We start from the raw sequence: 23,410 nt of genomic DNA, 5'->3' as shown, positions 1-23,410 counted from the left end.
TTCGCGAATTCTTCCACGTGGACTCAGCCACCTCGCTCCCGACACTCTTCGTCCTTCTAATTTCTGGCTTCCGGTTTCCAGCGAACTTTCGGGACGAAAGTTGCATTTCCCCGTCGGTTCGGGTGCTTCGAACAGGAAGAAGTCCGTCTCGAGGTCGGTTTGGATGCCGTAGCTCTGGGGCGTAATATTGATCATGGCGTGGGCGGCTTGCAGGGGGGAGAACGGGGGTGTCTGCACTACCCCCTATCCCCGTCATCCCGTTGCTTCTCCCTCTGCCGAGGGGTGAAGTCGACTGAGGGGGGTGGAGGAGGATGAGGGACCAGCTGAAGCGTTACAACGGGCCCACTCGTTGCATACGCCAGACCGATTCTACCCGGTGATCATTAAACGTTGACATTTACATTAAAAAATATCTTCTAATTATTTTAATTCCTCCTTATATCAAATTTATGTCTTCCTCCAAAATCAGAAGGTGCTACATTGAATTTTTCCTCAAATTCTTCCGAAAATCTCAGAATAAATAAAAGAAGCTTCCCCTATCGATGCTTAATTATACAAAATTTAAATTGCAGTCGAGTAGACGTCAGTCTACGTGTCTGGAGCGTATTTTTTTCCTGCCCTCCCAGTTCGTTCGACTCGCTGAGAACCGCTGCGGCTCTTTCGAGATCGAAATGACAGTCTGGCCGAGAGGCGCGAGCTTTGAAAGCTCTGCTTCGGTGGGGAGGTTCGCTTGGTACCGGTGCTGAACGATATGGGATAGTAGAGGGTGGACGTGTGCATGTGTACGCACCCGTGTATGCGCGGCTGCACGCGCTCCTATCGAGAAGAGTAATCGTGTGAGTGCGAGCACGAGGTAAAAAACTCTTTTGCAACGGGCGAGAGAGCGAGGAGGGTACGGGTACAATACAGCTTTGCAGGTGGAGGCCATAGAAAAGCCTGTCTGGCTTAAAGGGTCAGGCCTCGGACGAATTCACGATCCCGCGTATCGTCGTATCGCTCAAGAGGGTAAAAAGGGAGACGTATCGCAAGTAATAACCCGATGATTAACCCTTTGCTCTCCTATCATTCGTTAACTTGTATACCGATTCTCACTAGGCTACCTAAATAAACCTACCCTTTAAGAATTTTTCTGTACGATTTGAAAATAAATTACTACGATGACAGGGTGCTGGTAATTAAGATCCTTCGATACCCAATGGGTTAATTGAATTTTGACGATAAACGATCTTCTTTCTGATATTTTTCATACCTTTTTATACCATCATTCAGGGAACTGGTTCAATGTTAACGAAATAACGTTACGTAACCAGACGGCTGGGATTTATTCGATCCCGAAGGAGGAAGTTAGTGGAACATAGAATTTATGTAACCGAATGTGTACCTGCAGTTACGTTCGCGCTGAGTTAACTTGTTATGAAACTACATAAATTGTGAAGTTAATGCGGGTGGTTATCGATGCACGGGATGTTTAAATGAATCCATTTAGACCCTAGGTGTATTTTTTTTCAATTTTAATTAGAATTTCTTATCAACAGTGTGGCCCAATTTCAATTGTAAAATGAATAATTTTAATTTCTTCATAAATCGGTATTAAAAAGAACGAATCTTTGCAAATGAAAGGGAAACAGTACAACAGAGGTAAAGATGATAACTCGATCCGTAAATCGTTCGTATCTGAACATACAGGAAGAAGCGTAGATAATAAAACAACAGCATAAGTCCTGCATACACTCCAGACGACAGGTCAACAATCAAATTCATTCGACAATGGAATGATTGTACACACGTGTGAGCAGAGCGTTCTGTATCGTTCAGTATCGATAATCTGACGAGAGAGTTTTCGCTGGAGAACGAACGCTTTAATTCCATCAATCCGACGACGCGTTGTTAATTGGCTATTCAGTTTCCGGGCCGCGTCCACGGTATCCCCCGTTCACCGGAAATGTAATTATTATTTCTCACGATATCGGAAGTAAACCGGTTAGTTAGCCGGGGGATACGAGCGTCGATGAGCGTGGACGCATGAAAAACTGCCGGAAAATTGAGTTTTCCAGCCAGCGAGACGCGATAGCGTACCAAGAAAATAAAGTTCTCGCCGGATCGTCGATATAACGGAGATGCACGGTGCGTGATTAAAAAATTTTTTCCTTCCTTTCTACCCTTTTTTCCCATCCCTTTTTACGCGCACGTGGAACGCACTGTTTGAAGTTTAATTACAGCCTCGTAGCGTCGAAGGCTTTGATGCTGAAAGAGAGACGAACGGAGAGTGCTATGACGATTGTATTGCACCTTCGTTTTCTATCTAATCGTTGAAATTTTATTTTATTTTATTTTATTTTTTTCTACGTCTGTAACTCCGTTGGAAGTTGAATAAAATAAAAATTTCAACGCCGAATCCGAGGCTGGTTACAAACGAAAAGAAGAAACAACACATGGTGGAGGAATGTAACTGTTCGATGCACGCGGGGTTAAAAAGCACGGTCACGGGAACCGCGTGTGTGCTTCTCCCCCATAAATCCAGTGTTTTCGCGAAAAATAACGAAGAAAGAGAGAGTTCGCGGCGCGAAATGTCGGGGGTTGAACGAGGCACCCCATGACGCGAAGCGTAGGACAAAAGGGCGCGTAGACCCCCGTGGTTCAGACCTTTCCAATTACCGACCTCTCTCCACACCTCCTCTACCGTGTACGTAGGTGTTTCATTAATTTTAATTAAATATTTTTCATTCTCAGACCCCGACACGAATAAAGTCGTCGAACTACCGGAAACCTTGATTGTAACTATGTTTCGCGGTTGTAATCGGTGTCGTTAATGGCGGCCGGTTATCTTGCAATTTCGTTGAAATAAAATCGAGAATCATACGGTGTCCGGCGGTGAAAAAATATCAGGACCGTTTAATTACACCGTTTGCCAGCTACGCTGGCGATATTCGTGGATGTGTATCGATCGAATGCTTCGAGCCGGGCGATAATTAAGAGCAGCCGGCTCTGAAAGAACGCTTTGACGACCGTTGCCGGAGAAATTAGCGCCGCTAATTAGAGATGACGAACGATCGCGGTGTCCATTTTATAGCGAAGGATCAGCCGGAAACTTTCACGGTACAGAGCTGTTCTTAACGTATTAAAGGATCTTTGATAGGTTTGAAAATGATTTCTGAAATTTAAAAAATTTTTCCAAGGGCTTAAGGGGAATGGCACCCAAGAGTTTAAGGGTGGTTTTTTGGAAACTATAAAAGGTATCGTTGAAAATAAATTTTAAATATGAAAATATAGAAGAAGAGATATCGGCGGTGCAGGAGTTTAATTTAGGTCAAGATGAATAGTGAAGTGATTGACCCGAATAAAAAGGAAAGCACCCCTTTCAGAGACTTTAGAGAAAAGTTTATTTCTAAATATTTTAATTCTAACTCGAGTTTTATTCTCCCCTCGAGTGGACCGAAATAGATGCGAAGATACGATTGATTTCGACGTCTTCCGGCGATCGTATTAAATGTGCATCAGGAATCGCGAGTGCACCAGGAGTTACGTCGGCTGCAAGGAGGAACGGATCGATGAGAAACTGATCGGTATGCCGAACACGCGACGTCTAAACCGACGATTATCATATTTATGATGTCTTCCCCGTTTCGAGGAGAGAGACACCGATAGGACTGGCTTATACACAGGATTTCAACGTCGATCCCTTTCGCATTTTCCGCTACGGGACGTTCCCTGTGATTGAATAATTAAACCGTGATCGAATTAAATCGAGCCATTAACGTGGGATCGTTTTTCGTTCCAACGACGCTACGAGAAGGTATAAAAAGAAAAAAAAAATATATGACGAAGAAAAAGGGAAAATTCCTACGGACACTTCTTCCGGAACTAATTATCCCGGGTGACGAGCAGCTACATCTTAATCTGATTTTCCTATCATTAATTACCGATACATTGCGGTCGTTATCGATTTTATCGCGGTTTACATTCACTCTTTTTTCTTGGAACACGATTGGCTGTTGATGTCCTCTAGAATATCATGATCGGTGAATAAATTTCTCTGTTAAATATTTGCCGAAGCAATTAACATGTTTATTCTTAGTGCTAATTAAACTATATTTACACCTGGGAGACTAGTCAAAATATCAAATAAGATATTGTCTATGATCCTTCTGTCACTCTACTACTAACAAAGTAACAATCAACGTTAATTAATGATATCCCCATAGATTTGTGTAATCGTAATTAAATTGGAAAGCCACAAACATAATACTGTTTATTGGCACGGAACAATTGATACAGAGGCGAATCGAAGGGCGTTTTATATCGCCAAAACCGAGAAATAACAAGTCATAACAAACACGGAACGCAAGGTTATCGATAACGAGTTAATTAACGCGTCTGAACCGTGTCGTATTAATTAACGTTATTGACACCCATTAACGAACGATTCGATCGATCACCCGTTAATGACGAATGTCTGTGTTACGAATACGGAAAATTTATTTAGCCGAGTGAAAAGCACGCGAGCCCGGCTAGTAATTAATTTCAATGAATTTTCACCTAACCACCCGGTTGACGCGTTAAGCAGCCCAGTAATAAGGCGGCTCCTAGTTAACTGGAACACGCGAAATCTTCTGAAGAGAAAAAAAAAACCAGAACACGACACTTATACATTTTGATTAAAAAAATTTCCACGAAAATTTTTTGCAAATTGAAAAAACAATAATTGTTTTATTTCAGAAAAAAAAGTAGACCATCTTGAAAGCTGTTGAATTTCCAAAAAAATTTACATTTTCGCCGGAAAATTTGCACGGATTTCCAAGCACTGGTAACAACCGTGGTAAGAAAGAAACAGCACGCGTGTAGTCGAGTGAAAAGGTGGAGGAACAACCGGCTGGTTGGTAACAAAATCCACGGTAACAACGAAGGGGCGTTTTGAGAGAGGCTCGTGAGAAATCAAGGCGGAAAACCACGTAACCGCGAAATCGTTTGAACGTGCCTATATCAGCGTCCTGCTGGGTTTGCGCATTTTTTTTCTTTTTCTTTTTGCACGCAGTTTTAAGCGTTGTCACGCTGCCAGTATCCCTATGAATGTTTCATGAGCTGCTGCTTCAACGTGACCCGTGAAAATACATGCGTCTACCTATTTACCCGTCGCGAACCTCGGTAAATCATTGTCTCACCTGCCGACAGCAGTCTTTTGATTTACCTTCGAAAAATGTATCGAGTTCGCGGAGGCGGTTAACGAAAGAAAGGAGGGAGAAAGTACATTTTTAATATTAATAACGTAAGGAAGCAACTTGAAGCAAAAAAAAAAAATTGTCTAGCCGAATGTCGAAGCGGAAAGAAGAATTAGATCGTGTCATCGAATCGGAGTCGAATCCAAGAGAGGCACAAAGTAAGTATCGGATATATTGCGCGAGGTGCTCTACGACCATCTTTCGAGAATTCCTTTGTAAGCACAAGACTCTTCGAGCCACGGAGACGAATCTCCGAACAACGCCGACGAAACGTTACGCCAACCTTTTCGAATCCTTTCCATCAATATCTAGAACCTCCTTTTCCGCTGGCAATTCGAGAAAGTTCATTTAAAGTGAAATCTGCGCACGGCTTGTACGCAGCCAGTTTGCCAACAATTCCAGCGGGAAAATCGCATGCAAACCGGAAATGTCGTGATACAGGTTCATGCTCGACACCTGATGCACGCTCCCGGTATCGTTATACAAGAGTCGCTTCTACAGGGACGTTAATAATCCGCATCGCGACGCGTTGCGTACAGCTGCTATTTGCATTCCTACGCCTGAAGTTGTTGCCCGGCTGAATAATGCGCGATCCACGCTACTGGAGATGTATCGATACCGTAGTTACTAACCGACCAAACTGATCCGCGATGCGTCATTAATTGCCGACTTCCAATGTAATAATAATAGTAGAAATTGTAAATGATTAGTTGGTCAGAGTTTGGAAGCTTGAAAAATGTTTACCCTCACCGCGGCAATATAGCGAGAGATTATATTGAAAGATTGATTTAATCGAAAATGTTTAATCCCAGCTTTGCATTGTCAATTGCAGAGATAAAGCAAAGAACCGCGTGCTGTTTGGTAAGCGCGAGACATTGTAAATTTATCTTGTCACGGGCCATCTGACGCGACGAGAAAGAAAATCGAATTTCCGGGGAGAACAATTAACAATCTTGAATACTGTACAAAGTGGTTGTTTGAAATAGTGCCTGCAAGATAAATGGAAGTTCGCCATGGACGCATCTCCGATATTATTTGCCCGACGATTTCGCTTCGAATGAGAAATGGACCAAAGTAAGAGATTACTTTTGGTACCATGGTAAACCATGTAGCGTATAAACGTTTAAAATATTTGCAATTATCTATTATTAATGAATGGTACAAACTTCTTGTGCGACAGAAAAAAAAAAAGAAATTTAATTCAATGGATGTGACATAGGGGGTGTAGGGAGATGGAGTCAAAGCGATGGGAAAAAGAGAGAAAACGAAGGATGCGAGTTGCGAGGCGGCTTAAATATTCATCCGAGATCAATCGAGTAGGTTTGCAATTTTAAACCGTTTGTACTGCACAAGCGAGCCGAAATAAACTATCGACTACTTCATTTTACATGAAACTTTCTTTTTTTATTTGTTCCTTTTTTCGTCTGCACTCCTATGAAATCCTCTGTCCACCGGCGAGATTAGAAGAGCGTTTGAAAACAAACAGTTTCCTTGCCAGCGAGAAGGTATTAGCTTACGTACCTCGCGAAAAGAACAAGTTGCAACAATATTTATTTCATTTTGAATAGTTTTTCAATTCCTAACGTTCAATTTTAAACGCGTCTCCCGAAGTAGTTTTTCTTTTGCAACCTTACGACAATCCCGAGAGAAAGACAATCTTCGGGGACCGGAAGAGGAGGATACCATTCACGAGTTTAATTATCATGTAACCGGATCCTCGTCGTTCTCCAGGAAAAGTAGGACGAGCAATAAAGGAATCCGAGGGTGGAAGTTATCGAAATTCATATTTCCCCGGATTCCTTTTCCAGGAATGAATATTAATCAAAACAACGTTTAGAAGAAGCACATCGCCGGAAAAGATGGGGTGGAAATAATCGTTCGAGCCGTGATAATTAGAACGAGAAAACTTCTCGACGGACAGATATTTGCATAAACGAATGATTATTTTATTTATCCTTTGAACCTATGCATTGGCGTAATTATGAGTGAGTTCGGATGAACCTTCACTATTATAAAATTAGAAAATTCCAAAGTTCCACGATTCTAAAATTTGGGTAAAAATTTTGCTGCAATTACTGCCTCTTATACTATCCTCGTTTCTAGAAACATTATATTTCGTGCATCTCGCCGGTGATTTTCTTGATTTCGCTTTCTGTCTTAGCCCGCTGCGCCCTCGCAACCCTTGTGATTCGTATCTGAGGTGTAACGATGCACTCGAGGACGATGCCGTATCATTTTATTCGTTTCCCCGTTCTTTCTCCTCCATTTTATACCATCTGAACCATGATCCACGGAGCCAGAGCGGAAAATTGGCTTCCCGTGGAATCCGCGCGTTCGACCAAACTCGTCGCTTATTCGTTTATCGGGAAAGTCTCGATTTTCATTATTTTTTTTCCCTCCTCCTCCACCCCGCCTCTCTGTTTCCCCTTTTATTTTATTTTTCACGTACCCGTTATCGAGCGGGGCTCGTCTTCGATAAGCGTACGTTTTTCACGCGTCGAAACAGAAACGCGATTCCTATCTTCGGCGCGAGACAAACGATGCCGATCGCACGACTGCGATTTCCGCCCGCTCGAATCCGTCGGAATTTTTCGTCGAATCGGATCGCAGTCATATTTTCAATTGATTCGTGACCAGCGTGGAAAGAAGACTACGAGCGATGAAATATCTCCGCGCCGATTTTCCTCGTCTTTAAAAAAATTTCAACCCCCGCAACGAATCGAGGCTTTGAAAATTCCTGAGAAAAATTTCTATGTACTTTTTATACGACCGTGAACGATATTCAAATTGCTCAAAGGAGAGCGACAATAGAGGGTAGTTTCAAGGGAGGCAAGAAAAAGACGAGCTGACCGAAGGGAAGAAAAGCGCGATCACGATTAGGAGCAAGGGAGCAGCTTAAAGAACACAGAGTAAAACAGAGAAAAAGTTAAAGAATCGTGAGAAAAAGAAGAGAAGGGAAAAGTGTCTGGGGGGGGGTGGATGGTATAAGATAGAGTAAGCGAACGAGTGGAAACGAGCGCATCGGGGAAAGAAGCACAGAAGGGTGCAGACTATAATAGAGACTGAAAAAAAGAAAGAACTAGCAAGAGAAACAAGGAGGCTCGCTAGACGAACGGAGAGAGGAAATGAAAAAAAAAAGAAAAAAAAAGAATGATGAAGAAGAAGAAGAGAGAAAGAGACGTGACGCGTGGCATCACGTGGTGTATTGATCGTCGCGCAGCATCCACGAGAGCCATTCCGGCTGCCAACCTTCCTACCTACCCCAAGCACTACCCCTTTCCCTCATCCCCATCCCTAACCCCACCCACTTTCCTCCAGACCACCATTCTCCTCTAACCTCCTCCTCCTCCTACTCCACTTCACCCTGTTCCATACTCTGCTCCTGCAACAAACCACCCCTTGCCACGGGCTGCCTGTACCACCGACCAACCCTCCCCTCCCTCCCTGCTCGCCAAGCCCCCGGCGAAACCCCGTCAGACATCCATCGTCGTGTATCCAGCGAGTTAATTATTAAATGCATCGTCGTGCCTGCCAGCCCCTGCAATACACCTCCCCTACGCGTCCTTCCGCCACCCTTTCTCTCCTTCCACCCCCGTCTCGGTGTTCTCGCTAGAACCGATTCACGTACAGTCACTTCATCTTCCGGAACCGGTGTAAATGCTGGAAAGGAACGGTCGATTGAGAAGTTTCGGTTATCGAGCCGCTCGAGGGATCGATCCTCTTGCGTAACGACTGGAAACCCCGAACCGACCACCCCTTCGCGACGTCTGACTTTCGATTACAGGGAAACTGGACTCTGCTGAGAATTCCTCATGATTTGAGAATTTAGAAAAATTTGAAACTGAAGAAACGGGGTTTCGAAGGGTGAAAAGATCAATTGGAAAAATTTTAAATTTTAATATTGTCTAAGCTAGTCGGTAATTCAGAATGATAATTGTGATCTCGACTTGATTTAATTGGAACACCATTTCAACGGATGACTTGCCAACGAAACAGGCGCACCAGGTTAATTATTAAATGCATCGTCGTGTCTGTCGGTCTCTGCAGTGCATATCATCCCATTTAATCTGTGTGGCACGAACAAAATCTGTCGGGTCAGAGACACGATGAAAATGTTACAAGGTTAGAGTCGATTGAAAGCTTTTAAGAGAGCTTAAGAGGAGACTTTCGTGATTAGCTATTAACGGGCATTACTTTGTCCACCGGCAACAATACTCGATGGAAACATATTCCGAATTATCTTGGAAAACATTGATCGATTGTTAATTGAGTGTCAATGCAATTGGATGTAAACAGAGGTGGTAATTATTCTCAGAGGGTTTGCAAATAGAATGAGGGAATCGCGATTTGACCGGTAACTAAAATGAATTCCGATCATTTTGCATCGTCCAAATGGAATATTTATTTATTTAAAAATTGTAGAAATTAAACAACAATAGCATCAACGTAACGAAGACGAATTAATTTATAATTAATTCTACCGTACTAATTAAAACAAATTATTTCAAAGAACCATTATACCTTATCCCTATCAATCTTCATTTTTTCCTAAAATTATCTTCTTTTCGAAACGCAGTAGACGCAGTTTCTCAGGAGTAATTTTTAATTATTTTCCTTGATTGCTATAAAAATAGCGGCGTTTTGAAAAACTCCGGTATTCGCATGCAAATCGGCGAGGAATTAAAAGTGAAAAAAAAAGAGAGGGAAAAGAAAAGAAGAAATGGAGCCGCGAGCGAGCAAACAAGTCCTTTGGAAGCATACTGAACACAATGCGCCCGAGCGAGAAGCCAACAACACTTCGACGATTCCTCACGGCTCCACCTTTGCTCATATATAACGCGTTTTCGTTGAAACGACGTCGACAATGGCACGTGAAACGGACGTCAGAAACAGGTCATCGTGGTGCATGTACCTGGTACGTTTGGCCAACCAATCAACTTGCCTCGCGACGTTGCTTTGCAACGGATTGCCAAGAACGTTATTCACTTGCCACGTTGAATTGCCAAAATGTGTTGTTGATTAGCGAGACTGTGCGCGATTAAAACTAATCCTGAAGAAGAACCAACCCGAGGAACGAGAAGACGAAAACCGCGTATCGCAATCGTGTCGACCTAATTTTAATATAGAAAATTTAAAAAATAAAATAATTTATTGCAATTTAAATTTGTGCGATTAACCCTTTCGTTCGTAATTTCAACGATGCGACAACTTTCAACCCGGATACGAGAATACGAGAAGGGGGATGAATATCGGGAAGAGTTAGGTGAATTTACGAGACGTAAGAAATCAAAGTGAATGGTGGACGATAAGAGTCGAAGGGGGTGCAAAAGGGCTTTTCGCCGTCGGCTTCAAGACACTCGGTCAACAAGCGGCGCGAACCTAAGTCCCTTCTCCTTTTGACGCTCGACAAGACGATACTTTAAGCTGCTACCAGTCGCACCCCTTCTTACCTGATTCAAGATACCGTCAAGATTTTATCCTCTTATTTAGACGAGTAGAAGGTGACGATTCGATGTTCGCCGATCGAGAAATTCTCAAACTTCTTTTATGATAATTAGAAATATTTATCATGGTCGGAAAGAAGGAAAAGAATTTTTCTCGAGCACCATGGACGATCGCAAGAATAATGCATACTAAAGGGCGGATATCAAGCTACGTTAACGCAATAAGAACCCCTCGGTTCTCTTATCCGTTGAAGAAGCACGAAATTAAGACGGTGGATGGCGGGGGAGATAAGTGGAGAAATAGAAAGCAGAAGAAGGCCGAAGGAAAGTCGTAGGAAAGGAGGACAACACAGGTGGGTGAGGGGGGGAAGAGCAGAAGTAGTACTCACCCCCTGAGGCCGGAAACCCTCTTCGCCAGGCTGCAAGACACTCGGTCAACAAGCGACAGAAGCTCGCTGTCCCGCCTCGTTTTCTTCTGGTACGCGCCACGACAAAAGGTCGTTACCACCTTCTTCGATTTTCTATCTTCTTCGACCAAGTGACCAAAAGGTATAATTATCTTTTATTTTTCACCAAAGAAACCTGAATAAATTCGGAGGAAAACGATTTGTCGAATAGACTGATGTCCGAAACTACTCGCGGAGCGACGACGAGCGTTCGAACGCGAGCCAAAGCAACCGGGATCAGGAGGAACGAGGACTCGAATCGAGCACTAGCAAGCCGACGACCGTCAGCCAGGCTCCTCGACGAGAAAGGAAGATGAAGAAGAAAGAGGGGCTAAGTTTAGAATACACGGGACCGAACGAAACGGAAGGCGAATACAATGCACCCTGTCGTTGTTACATCTTCGAAAGAGACAGAATGAAAAAGAATGACTTTTAGCTAAATAAAATTTTTTAAAAAATATAATGATTCACTGGAAGAAGCTGGAGAAAATGTGCCAGCATCGATCGAGCCACTTAATTGTCAGCCGGTATCGATGAAACTATCTACGGAAAAGAAATAGGCGCTCGTTTTATCCTGATTGATCTCTGGACTGGGACCAGATAACGAGAACGTTGACAAAAAAGCCGCGCAGATCAGTTGGAAAAGTACACAGGGGCGTGATACTATACCTATGTCGATGCGAAACTTTCCTTCGAACTTCTTGGATACGGTACATTAAAGAAATGGGAAATTAAAGGATACGTTCGTGATAATAACGATAAATGATCGTGTCGGTTGAACGGCAGGTACCATTAGTCAAAGTGCTTCTACGAAAAGTTTTCTTAAGAGTAATGGACTAAAATCCGTCCGAAATGTAACAGGGTATTGTTCGTAGAACTGTGCCTCGCAATTTTCGCCCAGATATTTTAATTATCGTCAATTTAGAAATTTGGAAATTTAGAAAGCATCGATCCTGTCGCGGAGGATCGAGTATCGAAATTATCCGAGGGGTCTAAAACGGCCTTGCCAGCAGCCTGTTACCTCGATAATTCACGAAATCTTAAATTAATTCTCGAGCCAGCGAACGGTCTCTCGTAATGAGCGTAGACGGCTTTACGAGGTTTGTTTCCCTCGATGGATAGGTCGGGGGAAATAACCGAAAACGAGGAAGAGGCAGAGAGGAAATGACAACAGGGCAGGGCAGATGAGACAGAGGAAAGTGGCGTGAAAATAAACTCGTAGGAAGTTTATTGCATACGAACGATTTTCAAGAAGACGAGAGGCAGATGGACGAACAGGTTACTCTACAACCGGAAAGAAACACCTGAGAGGATCCTTCTCTCTGACAGTAACATGTAATAAAAGGAATTCAACGGGCTAAAAACTTCTCTTCCATAGAAGATATTTGAGTTGTTGCAACTCTTTGTCGATTGTCAAAGTTTAATAGCGAATCTGTAGAATCAGATCAGCGAACGTTTACAATTTTGCAAAATTTTTCCCGAAGACAATCATAAAATAAAAATCACATTTGTAAAAAATTTTTAATGTGATATTTTGGCGGAATACTTTCTCTAAGTTCACGGAGCACCGGTTAAGAACCACTGTCTCAGATAGTTGGCGTGTTTCTCCGCTTTGAAATTCCGAAATTCGCGTTAAAGCCGACAAGTAAGTGAATCTGCTGGCTTAAATCGATTAACCGCCCTGTTGTACGACAAACGTATTTGTCGCGATTACTACAACAGGCTTTCGCCTGCATTTTAGATAGCAGCCATTAAGAAAATTATGCCGTTTGTACACGAGACTCTCGGTTCTCCGTCTACGGTACCAGGAATAATAGGGTTCACTTCCCACGGTTGAATTTCACCCTTTGCGTTATTAATAAAATTTAGAATTATCTGTGCTTTGACGCAAGGTGACGGAGAAAAATGGGGACGTGGGAAATTGTTGGAAATAAAATAATGATCTTGAAATGGTAGCATACGCGAGGATAGCCGAAGATATAGTAGAGTAATAAATTATTAAGGATAAAGAGGGGAAGTATATAGTTTTTCGCTAGCAGAGTAAGTAGTACTGCAATTTCCTCCTTCCTCCTGTGTCATACTTAACGTTATATTTAATAAATGGTGTACGTGATACATTTTTCAAAGGTACAAACTGAATTTGACTTTCTTTCGTCGACCTCGTTGAGATTTTCAATAGAGAAATATAATATGAAATATTGACAATCGATTCGTTGTAATTCAGAAGGAATAAGATTTAATATTCAACTCTGTCTCGTAACAGCTGAAAGTATAATTTCTGTACACGTGTATTTCGCGCAATCATTTCATCGGAATATCTATTTCCTCGCATTTCCAACGCGTGTCCATGTCAACGTCGATGGCACTTTTAATTAAGAGAATTTCTGATAATGGCGTCCCGCTCAATACTTTTAATTGTACCTCGCGCTACATTTTTAATTAAGTTCATACGCGCACGCTGCATTAGTACGTTCATTAAGGGACTGTAATATATATTGGGGGATAAATTGCGCGAACCATTTTTGAACCGGATCATTTTGTAATATTTCGTTATCCGACTCTGAATATATTCATCTTTAACAACAAGAATATGTAAAAACTATCCGTTATCAACGACGACGAATCAGGAATCTCCAGAATAAATGAAGGAATGTTATTTCGAGAGAAGCGAAAAGCTGTTGAAACGTTATCTGAATAAATCAAGCATATCCAGCTGATAAGATGTGTGTCAACCCGACGAAATTCTCTTATATTTTTGAAAGAATTATACATCCAAAGTAGGCCAGAAATAGAGTGAAAAGGAGCTAAAGTAGCTTCACATGGCAGGAGAATCTGGGACAAGTGGGTTGCAAATAAAATAAACACCAATGGTGCTCTACATCGATGAAACGATGCTGAATATTACGGTGGCTGCAATTTATACTGTGGTTTTCATCCTATTGAATCAAACGTACTTGCTTTGCTAACACCATTACGTAATTGAGGAAAATGAATTTCAGCCGAACGGATGTTTCTGCTTTGATCAAACTCGTTTAGATTAATACCGTTTCAAACTACAATTATTAAAATTGGAAATTAGACCCGATTGATTCTAAATAATTTATACTAAAATCATTTCGGTTCGTCGATTACTTGAAAAATGTATGCAAAAGTTTAAGAGACCCATAAACACGGTAACATCGCGATCGGTCTAAAAAGAGCCTTTGAACCCGGGAAAAACGTATAAAGGCTGGGAGAATATTGCAGCCATCCGCGACGATATTGTGCCGTGATATTCAATTTCAATCTTCCGTCAGGCCACGATACTTCGTTAAGGGTACTCTTAGTTCCGGATATGTTCGTCGCGAGAAGGAAAGAAGAAGGAAGCGGCTTTTCGGAGCCTGAACTCCTCTTCTTCGCGCGGTTCACCCAATTGAATTTCATCCAGGTTACCTGTGTCGCGACCTCTCTCGTTGAAACACCGGTCCAACGACGAAACTCGTCGGGTAACGCGATTTTCAGGTAAATTTCACTCGTCAACATTGCCATTAGGGGTACACGCCATGGCTCTTAGCCGGAGTACTGCGGATTTAGTCCAAACACCGGGGTTCTGCAACACGGCCACGCTATAAGCCACTTCTCCGCCGTTAACCGTTCTCTGTGTGCGATCGCAAAAAGCCGTTCGAACGTTACTGTTGGCCGGAATCGTTGATTCCATTGCCCGGCTGAATTCGTGCCACGACACCCAGGGAAAAACGTGAAAGAATCATTTGTCGCGGTTTTACCGAACGATGCTCGAGTTTCGTTTTGTCAACAAGAATTGGTTTACCTATTTCAATCCATCATTCTACATTTCTTTCTTTCATAATTATTATCATTTCCAATTTGAATAAATATTCATAAGAGTTACATGATTTTCTCTCTGATTAATTTAACGTTAAAGAATTTTTTCATTTTCCAATTTCTCCCTCGAATTGTCATCGGTTTAGTCGTAAACAATGACACGTTGCTGCGCGCAACTCTGTTCCGGTCTGCACTGTCGGAAGTTATCTCTCTCACTTTTCCAACCCAGCCTTCCTTCGTCCTGCACCCCATCCTGTGTGCCTTGCTCTCTGCCGCCACCGTTGGTACTCTATTCAATTACACCGGAGACCAAAGCCGGCACACGGGTTGCAACTGCAACACGACGTGCACACAGGTTGCAACTGCACCAACAGCATTCACGATGCGTACAGAGTTCTGGGACGCGTCTTCGACGCGTGCATTCATCCCCGTGAACAAGGCAAACTGTGCAGACACGCGACGTTGGATCGTCGAGATACGAGAGTAAAGTTTTTGTTCGCCCCCGATGCGACGACGACTGACGGAAAGTTTTGCAATTAACGCTTCGTAATCGTCGAACGATGTTTACGATACGAATTACTTCCGTCAGGAAAAAGAAAGGGATGTGTAGGCAGAGTACAGACATTTTTATGATACGCCGAATCGATGATAATCTGAAAATTCTCGACTCGAGAATCCGTCCGGAAGGTCGGCGACGCACGGTACTTAGGCTTGGAGCTTTGGGACTTCTGACTTTCAAGCTTTGTTACGTCAAATTGACGAATGTTCTAATACTCTAATACTCCAAAATTTAAATATTCTAATAATCGAAAATCAATTATCAAGAAATTGAAATTCGAATTCCGGGAGAAATAAAGAAAATGCAAAATATTCCAATACTCGAAAATCAATTATCAAGAAATTGCAATTCGAATTCCGGGAGAAATAAAGAAAATACAAAATATTCCAATTCGAAAATCAATCAACAATGAAATTGAAATTCGAATTCCGAAAGAAATAAAGAAAATGCAACATCGGCCACCGAGTTGTATAGCGAATCTGTGTCAACACAGCGTGCAAAATTAAGCTTTATTAGTCAATTCAACGGTACTATTTCGTTCAGTGGGACTCTCTCATTAATTATACCGGTCCTATTGTCGGCCAGCCCGGTCTATTTTCAAGCAAATGAGAATGCATAGAACAGTCGGTGCGTTTAAATGAATTTATTCGTTAGCCGAATGCGCGGGACACCGAATCAATTGACTCTCAGATAACGTCCCGGGACTAGTTTAAAACTTAATCGGAATTTAAATACGAGTTTGTCTATCGTCAGATAAATTGGACTTCTCGTGATAATTGAATCGAGAAACCGAGAACAACGAGGGATGCCGTTTTCTCCTCTAAGGAAAATCATTCCACGATAAACGGCTCTGAAAGAGAAAAAAAAAAAGGTAAAAGATTCACGCAATCTTTTAAGATTCTCTCGGAGTGCCGATAATATCCTAATAGACTTGTCGGGGATAAAAAGCAAACGTTTCCAGAGTCCGGGCACCAGACGTGAAATAATCCCGGGAAAAACAGCAGGGAAACTCTCTCCGTTCCTCAACTTATTCTTCCCGAATGCGAAATTAAGAGGACGCGGTGAAGTTTGCACAGCGAATGTTTAGAGAGGGGTCTACTTTTCAGACGGTGAAACAACAAAGAGCTCGATATCGATTTTAAAGAGGATAAATAAAAAAGAAGAAAAAAAAAAGAAAAAAGAAAAACGAAGGAACAAGGAGACGAGGAAGAGGAACATAATGGTCCATTCTTTGGGAAGCGGCGTTGGAACGAAGGGAAACATTGTGACGAGCCGGTGAACGTCTTGAAAGTCCCGTGGCAGAGATCCTTTTAGGGAATTACGAAGTTATCGGTAAAGTTCCCGAAAGGGGGACACGCCTCGCGGCATTACATTTAATAACGTTCAATAAATGTTCCTACCTCGTCTTCTATTTTTTCCTTCTTTTCTCCTTTCCACCGTTAAACGTTCTTGTTGCTCAATTCTAGAATCGCGAGCTTTAAACGTTCTTACCCGTGTCACGTTAAGACGATCGATTAGGATGGCTACGATATCATTTACCTCGACAAATCCTCTGTCACGGAACGAGAATTAATATCGTCGGGCAACGAGCTTCGTTGAAACGCTGAAGCATCGAGTTCGGTTAGTCGAATAATATTTGGGACAAATTTAAATATTGATAAACAAAAGAAATAATTTATTTCCTTTGAAATATAATTCCGGTGATTTCGGAAGGAAAATATGCAAGGCTTCGAATTTAGTTGGCAAGCTAATAGCAGTATGCAGAGTTAATAGCAGCCACATTCTTCTGAGAGGCAGCCTTCTAAGCTCTTTGAAGCTAAGAAGCACGGAAAATTCGTCGAGCTAAAGAGATTCGTACGTTTTAGCCGTGTTAACGAAGCAAGGAATGCACCCTGGACGAAAAAGTTCGAGGACGGGGGTAGTCGCTCGGAACGGAATGGAACGAATAGGCCAGGGTGGGACACCATTGGTGTCCGCTAGTATTTATAGTATGGATTGTGTCTGCTTGGCAACTGGCCATCACGGTCTAACATCTCTCGAGTATCTTATGGGAAACATTTTCTCGAGTTGCGAATGCTACACGCAACTATCGATTCTCATTCCCGATTTTCGTTGTCATTTAGATACACAAGAAGATAAAAATTTTCCGATACCCTAGGCCCTAGGGGATATGAAGTCAAAACTACCAAGTCTGGAAAAATTTCCAAGTCTCCGTTTCATCAATTTGGCAAATTACTTAATTTATAAAAATAGCACAGTGGGTCCATAAAAATTTGCCAAATTGATAATTTAAAGATCGAAAGTCTATCTTAATACCGATACACTTTGTACAGAAAATCCATCAAATCCACACCAGGGAGATACTATCTTCCGGAATTCGTCGCTGGTTTCCGGTGAAGCCGGATTTAAGACATGACGCATGGGCCAGATATTACTTTCCAGAGTTCCAGCCGGAACATATACGGACAATATTACTTCGACGAATCTTGCCGATCTTTTCTCGATACAGATATAAGAAACATCTCGATTGGATTCGTTACTTATTTCCACCATTAAGCGAATGAAATGAGAGTTAAAAGTTACCAAGCGATAACTTCTTGCAAAGTAATTAAAAGATTGCGTGATTCGTTGACGATCTTCCTCTACGAAGAAAATAGAAATTATTGAAGTGATTTACTGCTTCTACCGCTGTTTCTTTACTGTTTGAACTACTTGGAACTGGAGATACCAGTTATGTAACGCGATATAGATGGAAGAATCAATTCATTCGGATAACAGTGTAATTACTCGACCGTGATAGGACTCGGTTTTGATCAATCTATTCCTATTCATCACTCGACTAAGTTTCAGAGCTCATTTACCTGTTCTATTACAGTTTGTTATATTCCTCTATTTTTTCTCCAGAATGGAGAATTCTACGAATTTTCGAATTCAATTTACCCGAAAACGATCTAACTGATTTTACCATCTAACCTGAGACACTGCATAATGAAATGAAAATATAGAATTTTTGAAATTCTTTTATTTTGAATTTGCTCTAATTATAGCAATTAGAAAATCGACCATCCCAGACGCAATCTCTTTCTAATCTCTTTATCGACATAGAAAGAAACACAGAATTACCTGACCCGGCTTTTATTAGACTGACCTGACACCGAGGATCATTGCCAAACTAGGACCGCGCGAACAATGACTTCTATCGAATCAAGAATAGCCTCTAGTTTCCTGTCGCACTCTTTTAGTCAACTCGATCGACCGAAAAGGAAATGAACGCAGCGTAGACACGCGAAAATGAACAATGGAATGACCGATGTACGTCTTCGTCGAGTCAATGTACTGTTCTAATAAAAATAAAAAAATGAAGACGAGTCGAGAGGAGGATCCAACGATTCCTGGTCGTTTTTTCGAAAAATATTTGACCAACCAGCGAGTGTCCCGGATCTCCTCTCTCTGGATACACGACGATCTTCAAAGCCCATACTACCACGAGATTCCCAGACGGTTCCTGAACGCGATGGATCGATGTCAGAGTCTCCGAGAGACGCTTGGAATCTCGTGGACGGCGCTCTCGGCATCGAAACTACTCCTCGATTTTCTACGCGAAACACTGGTCGAAAGGAGATAGTTGGTTGCGAGAATTTCAACCAAGCGAACCGATGGAGAACAAATAATAAACCTCGTTTGCCAATCAAGTGTTGGATTTAAGATTTACCATAGGAATCTCAGGAGGGATACCTGATGCAAATGCAAAACCGGAAATTTTGCAAAAATTTCAATCACAGCCAAGTGGTTTTCACAGATGTCGAAAAATATTTATTCGAAGAATATTTCCCATTGATCTCGGGAACGAGTTATTCGTACATTCGGTTATGTACATATCAATTGGTAATTTCCGCAGTTGGCCCGTGAAAAGTGGGCATTTACCGAGTCACCTGGTATTTTCAAAGGTTCCATCCACTTACCTTCCGCCTCATTTCCTACTCTTTCGATGGATTTCTCGCTCCTCCCGGGAACATTGTCGTAGGTCACGTACTTCCGTCGGTTACAATACCTTCAATTTCATCGAACACTCAATTGACCTTCCCTTAACGCCAGATACTATGTTCTCTTTCGAACGGACCTGACATAGTTTTCAACCGACAGACAGATAATAAAGATCCATTTACTTCTACAACACTTATATTTGAAGATTAACAAGTATCAATTTCAATTTTATCGAACGAACGATTAATCGACTAACTAAACGACACTCGTTTAAACGAACAATCTTATTTACGAAAGAGATAAAGGACACATTCCAACACGTTTGGTGCTTTGTCCAGAGTGGATAGGAGGCATTCCAGCCGCTGAACCGAAGACACCGTTACCGTTTTAGCCGTTCTTTTTCTATCGATTATCGGTTACCCCATAGAGAATCCCGCGAAGCTTAGCACCGAGAGGGATGCTACGAGCCGGTAGCATCCGCTTGTAGCCCCGTGTCCCTAGGATTACTTCCGGCTTTAATGTCCAACGACAAGGGATTTCAAAGGTAATTGAATCGGGACACTGATTCGCCGCACCTTTACATACCAAATTTCACCCGAAGATTATGTAGGTTACCGATGTTCCACGAGATATATTCATTTATTTAATGAAAAGAAATATTGACAACTTGAAATTTCGACAATTATGGGTAACAAGATTGAAATCCCGATGAATTCGAGTGGGTGTTTAATGCACGAACGGGTAACATACGTTATCCGGTTAATTCTTTCTGGCTGGCTCGGCGAACAGAACCGGAAGCGATGCCCTCTCTTTTCGTGTCAGATGGCCCGTGCTCGTTGGGTACCTCGATTCGGCGAGGCATCGCCGTTTTGATCCACCATGTGGAAAGATTCGATCGCTATGAAACGAGCAACGTTACCTACGAGCCTCTAATCGGATGGCTGAAGATTGGTCCTCTCTATCCCTCTCTCTATGACAACACCAACGAACAAAGGTATCCGCTTGTAAACATAATTAACCAGATTTTGATCCCGAAAGCCTCTACCCTTCTTTTCCTTTCCCGCTGGGAAACAAAGTGGCCAACAAATGAAGCGTCCCTTCTGTTAACCCCTTGCCTTACGATTTAGCGATGGACGAATAAATTCGATTATCGTTAAATTTCGGTGAATTTTCGAGGTTTCGAGAGACCTTCGAATTTTTCGAAATTATAAATTCACCAATGTATCAGCCATTTGTTGAAATATGAAAGATTCTTAAAAAGGTCGATGGCAAAATAAATATTATTTTAACGTAGATAAATAACGAAAAGCAAACGAAACGGTGTCACGTAATTTTACTGAAATTATTCGTTGTAAATTTCATTCTCATCTGAACTTTTTATCTGTTTATATATTCATTCAATCATCTGTTTAACTCGTACAACCAAGTTTGCTTGTATTTTGATTGATTGCGATTAAATCCTTCTGTACGAAGCGATAATAGGTACACGGATGATACTCGACAGCCGGAATTTTATTAATTAATTTCATCGCGTCATCGCGCGTAATGAACCATTACACGCTCGCGGAGCTTCGTTACGCGTAATTCGGAATATTGTTCACATTTAAACAGGTAATCGATAGCGCAACGCGTACCACGATAGATTTTCTCGAACTACCCCTAAGTTACAAAATCATAAAAATTCTAATTCCATAAATCCTTATTAAAAAAATGAAATTCTAAATCACCCCTAAATCTTGGAAGAATTTTTGAGCAGATTCTAATTTTAAATAACTCCATGAAATAACATGAAATGACCCACAATGCAAAATAAATTTTGTAAAGAATCAATGTTCCAGTAAATGATAAATCTATTGAACGTAGCTCGAAATAAAGTTAACCGAGTAGATACATAGGAGAGAAAGTAGAGGTAGGTCATGTTGTAAAAACATGACGGTTAGTACACGATGAGAGGCAACATAATTCGCAAGCACCGAGACTTCCAATCGTCTACACATCAAAGGAAGCTTGTACCATGGCATGGCGGTTCGAGGCCACCTTTCGCACGCACGAATAGTCAGGTGGTAACAGAGCGCAAAGGGTTATTTTTAGTAGAATTTGTCGCTCGAACGATGCCGTAAAGCGAACGACACCGTGTGTGTACCGGTCTATAGAAATTTTCACGTGTTTCTACCCACGGTTAAACGTCGGTCGCTGTTAATCGTTAAATGTGCCGGTGACGAACCATCTATAGGAAATAGGTCCGCTTTAGAATCCACCTTTTGGCCTTTCGCGAAACTGCCTCCGATCCGCGGTTCGCTCAACTTCTTTTTTCAAACCGTTTCACTCATTTTTTAAATAAAGTGATTATGGTATCTCGTTGAATACCATGGACACTGATGGTGTCGTGAAGTAATTTTTATTAAATTTTAAGATTCAAATTAAAAATGAAATTACAGGTAAATATGATAAAAGTTATGGGTAATACATAAAGCAAGCTATAAATTTGAAACACATTTCATTCTTAATTTGCTGTTAATTATCTCTATTTAATATACCCAGTATTATTTCACTGGATTAACTTAATAATCACCAGCTTTATTAACTCTACGTAATTCGAATATATCTTTAATTATTATTGCATTATAATGAAGCTAAAAATTCCTCATTCATTTTATTTGTCGTATTATATTCGCTAATGGTACTGGAAAATGTGAAACGTTGAAGGATCAGTAATTTAATCATTGAACTATTCCTAATTGAAATCTCGGTAGATTTAAAAATTCAATCAGTAGCTTAAAGCCTCTTAAACGTGCACTGATAACGTATCTAGTGTAAGAGGATTTCACGGAGGGAAGATGTAACCGTGTCTTTGCAACAGATATAATTGGACCGGCTTAATTACCTCGTCTACGGAAACAGCTATCACACGAGCCTGATAACGCATTCCGTGAGTATTTAGACACCTACAACCCGGAAGATTAACAGCGCCAAAGGGGAACAAGAAAGCTGAGATATTAAGATCTCAGACTGTACTGATATATTGATTAATCTTTTGAAAAGTTGAAAGAGATGGATCTCTTTAAATAAGAGTTCGGAAAGTTCTTTGAAGATTCCTTTTTTTCCTATTACAAATTTTAGTTAGAAAGTTTTACGAGAAGATTCAATCGGATTTTCTGTGATATTTCAGGAGGAAAATTCGAGTTTGGTGAAAAAAGATATGAAGAAGTTTCTTGGATTAACTGGTCTATCTACAAGATTCTAGTTTACTGAAAAACAGATCCAATTAATTATAAAAAAAAAATGACAGATTAAATATTTTTTTAAATTAAAATACCTGGACCATTCCTCTGAAGGATCAAAGGAATCGCATGAACTTGTTATCCCAGAAAAATAAGCACGTAGGAAACTTGGAAAAAGCATCAAATACAGTTTCTATTTTCCCATTAATTTCCATGAAAATATAGAAGCGTGTGGATCAGCGTTATCCAGAGCCAGGGTTTGCCCGCGATAAAGCGTTTTTCCCCGAAGCACCCTTATTTACAGAGGGGTAAAGCGAGTGACTAAGAGTAGCAATCTCGTCCGGGGTACGTGTCGTCGTCACGGGACAACACGTGCCGTGTAACAAACTTCACTTCCGCCTGTATATGTGTATACGTGGGAGAGAGTAGATTTACACGTATGCAGGTGCACACGCAATCCGGTGTGACGCACACCTGATGTAGGTTAGGATGTGGTCAATGAAGCATCGGATACGATAACGGTGACGGTCAGGGACGGCCTTAAGTGACGTTCACACTTTTCTTCATATTTCTATGTTTTACCATAGCAAATCTGATCATTTTTTAAATTAAATTACATAAAATAAATATTTTTATCCTTAAATGACAAAGTGTTCGCGCTTTTGTTTATATTTCTAAGTTTTACTATAGAAAACTTCATCATTTTTCAAATAGATTA

General features: G+C 41.4%; 1 protein-coding gene across 1 annotated transcript in view; it reads right to left on the bottom strand.

Moving 5' to 3' along the window:
- LOC114872137 (poly(rC)-binding protein 3) overlaps positions 1–23,410 on the bottom strand; it is a 116,581-nt gene that overhangs the window by 92,173 nt on the left and 998 nt on the right. The window lies entirely within an intron of this gene.

The sequence above is a fragment of the Osmia bicornis genome, chromosome 9 (genome assembly GCF_907164935.1).
Source record: "Osmia bicornis bicornis chromosome 9, iOsmBic2.1, whole genome shotgun sequence".
Classification (NCBI taxonomy): Eukaryota; Metazoa; Arthropoda; class Insecta; order Hymenoptera; family Megachilidae; genus Osmia; species Osmia bicornis.
Note: the sequence above shows the minus strand (reverse complement) of the source record. Positions and strands in the feature narration are given on the sequence as shown.